This window comes from Berghia stephanieae, chromosome 1 (assembly GCF_034508935.2).
Source record: "Berghia stephanieae isolate SIO BIC M18660-M18661 chromosome 1, UCSD_Bste_1.3, whole genome shotgun sequence".
Classification (NCBI taxonomy): Eukaryota; Metazoa; Mollusca; class Gastropoda; order Nudibranchia; family Aeolidiidae; genus Berghia; species Berghia stephanieae.
Genome location: NC_088360.1, coordinates 27,426,028 through 27,429,259, shown reverse-complemented (window position 1 = coordinate 27,429,259; position 3,232 = coordinate 27,426,028). Strand labels below are relative to the sequence as shown.

The window sequence follows — 3,232 nt, the reverse complement described above, 5'->3', positions numbered from 1 at the left end:
GCAGAACTGAAATATTTTAACAATATTTTTTTTTGGGGGGGGGGGGATGTTGTTTAATTTTGGTTTGTTTGTTTTTTTGAGGGTTTTTTTTGTTCCTTCTTTGTTTATTGTTGTTTTTTTTTAATTCTTTTTTTTTTGGGGGGTTATTTGTTTGGGGGTTTTTTCTGTTTTTTTTTTTTTTTTTTTTTTTTTTTTTTTTTTTTTTTTTTTTTTTTTTTGGCCGGTTTTATGTTTTTCTTGATCGATTGATATTTTAAGTTGTAACGCTGTTTTTTTGTTGGGGTTTTTTCCCTTGGCCAAAATGAAAACAGAGATACAAGCGTCTTGTCGAAAAATGGAAAAAGTTATCTTAGGTATCTAATAAATATCATGTGAATACAAATAGTAAACGCTTTGTGTGTATAAATAGTTATTCATTTTGACTGATTAGAAGATGTCGAGAAAGAGATGGAGGAGGTGGGGAGGTGCGGGGGATAACAAGGCGAGGGAAGACAATATTCTAGAAGGAATTACGCATCCTACCTAACTAGGTCATATCACACGATATATTATCTCATGCAATACATACCCCCCCCCCCCCTCTCTCTCTCTCTCTCTCTCTCTCTCTCTCTCTCTCTCTCTCTCTATCTATCTATCTATCTATCTATCTATCTACCTATCTACCTATCTACCTTCATACCTACCTACCTATCTATCTATCTATCTACCTACCTCTCTCTCTCTCTCTCTCTCTCTCTCTCTCTCTCTCTCTCTCTCTCTCTCTCTCTCTCTCTCTCTATACATATATATTATATATTATAATATATATATATATATATATATATATATATATATATATTATCTATCTATTATATAGATATATAAATGACTAAAAACAACTCACTTTTCGTTCAACAACACGGCCATTTCGACTTTCGACACAGAGACGTCTCGTCAATAGGCTTCCTAAGTCGTGACGTAATCCTGCGCAGCAACGCATGGCAACAAACCGGCTGGCTCTAAACAGTCGAGAAAAATGGCTGACACGAACTCTATTTCCATCACCGCCCTTATGAAATACTTCTCCAATGAGCATAAAAGTGTCTCGCGAGGTGAAAATCATCATCAGTCAGGTCATGTTTTGACTTTCACTTACTACTCAGATGGCTTGATGTTCGGCAAAGTTCAAGCCAGCATGAAGAATAAAGAGTATTCTGTGAAGGTAAGTCATTTCGTCTTCTCATTCTCACTCTCAAAATCTCACATCTCCGTAAAACTACTGTTGGACAATAATCAGTTTACTTTGAGTTTAGGCAGATTTAGTATATCCAATGGAAAGATTTAACTGTTTACGTTCGATTTTAGTTAGGGAGAGAGAGGGGGAGTCATTGAATTATTGTGTTTTTATCTTATGGACCACGGACTTTGAGTCTTTGAGGTCTTAGTCTTGCTTCGCTAATTTTCGTTGCCATTGACTATAGTCTACTACATACTATTTAGTATCGTGTTGTAACCTTTATTATAATACTCATATGAGCATCACAATCACCAATCACGCTAGACATTTTATCATACTTCATGTGGGGCAGCGTGGATCAGCGGTACGTTTTTGCTTCGTACCCGAAAGGTACCGAGTTCGTTCACCCGCCGCTGCGCTGTGTGGCCTTGAGCAAGTCACCTCGCCCTAGCTCAATTTGCGGCGCTGCACCGCGGTTATTCCAGTCTTCCCTGGGAATAGACCCTAGAGATAAATTTCCTCTATGGGATGAATAAAGGATTTATTTAGACCAGTGTTAGTCACGGTAAACTAAACTTCCTATTGGGTTAAGGTGTCATGTAAATGTTGCTGCTTGAAACTCGAAGAAATCAATAACATTGTGAAATTGAATGTGAACTTCAATTTAATATACGAAAACAGATAAAATGGACGTTTCGGGTTTCCCCCTTATCAACAAAGCAAGATGAATGAAAGAATCACTTAATTTGTTTTTTTAATTGAGTTTTTATACAGCGTAATATCCACTAAATGTGCTCAAAGTGCTTTACAAGGGGTCCCTGGCCAACAGCAACATTTAACATGTAAGACGGGACATGATGCCTGTTGGGCGATATTACAATTTTTTCGGACAGAGACAACGCTGTTAACGGCCAGGTACTCATTTGACACCTGAGTACGGTGAGAGATTGTGAGTAAAGAGCCTTCTCCAAGGACTCAACTATGTGCCGAGCGAGGCCCAAACCCAGGACCTTCTGATCTGAAAGCGAGTGTCATACCACAAGACCACAATAGACGTTTTATTAGTTTGTTTGTTTTTTGCCTATTGAGCATGGTCGCAGCTCTAAATTTGAATCTTTTATTCTTTTACTTCCACAGATCTATCTTGATGATGCCTTGGGTTGATTCAGTCCAAAACTAATTTGTGTGGTTTTATTTAACAATGTTAATGACATTGAACATACATTGATACAACAATGCCATAATTTGTCATGTTTATCATGTAAAATCATGTATGGACCTACAAAACCATTATTTTGAATGGTGATTTGATGATGATGAACAAAATATGTGTGTTGTACAAAATAAATGGCAAAGCTAACAAAATGCAGTCTCCTTAATAAGAGGAGACTGGGGATTGACAAGTGCTGCAACAAATTGAAAAATAATATCAGATGTTTCTCTTAACATGGTTGGAATATATGAGAGGATGTTAACATTTTTCAGTCTTTCATTAGCGCTCTCAACATGAATTCTACATGAAGCAATTTCTTTTGTTAATAAAATCTCATTTTCAATAAATTTATTATGTAAAAAGGGAGGGATATTTACAGTTACTCCTTGAGGTAAAATATCTTGAATCAGGATGGGGTTTTACCTTTATTACCTTTATCTGCTAAAATTAAATCTCCAGGGCTTAAAATTAAAAGTTTTAGTAATCCACAATTTTGTACAATGACCTTATCCGAGACAGACCCTGGATACAGTTTAGAAATAAAATTTATCACACCATTTGGACTCAGACCAACAAGAGCTTTAACAGAATTCATGGACCTATAAGAAGAATAAGTTAACCGTTGTTTATCCATTTCTTTAGGAATAGCAATTTGGTCATCTGTACAATCAATGATCATTCTGCAATTTGGAAATCTTAAAAATGATGATGGAGCTGATAGTTTATTTTTATGTCTAGAAGGGCATGTAACCTTCATAACATTTTCAAAGAGAAGCTTATGGCTTATGTAAAACATGAATAAA

At 36.0% G+C, this 3,232-nt stretch overlaps 1 long non-coding RNA gene across 1 annotated transcript; it reads left to right on the top strand.

Moving 5' to 3' along the window:
• Positions 1-991: 991 nt before the first annotated feature.
• Positions 992-2,788, top strand: LOC144971194 (uncharacterized). The gene is made up of 2 exons (XR_013645081.1): positions 992-1,201; positions 2,354-2,788. It is a non-coding gene; the product is annotated as an uncharacterized LOC144971194 (long non-coding RNA).
• The last annotated feature ends 444 nt before the right edge of the window (positions 2,789-3,232 follow it).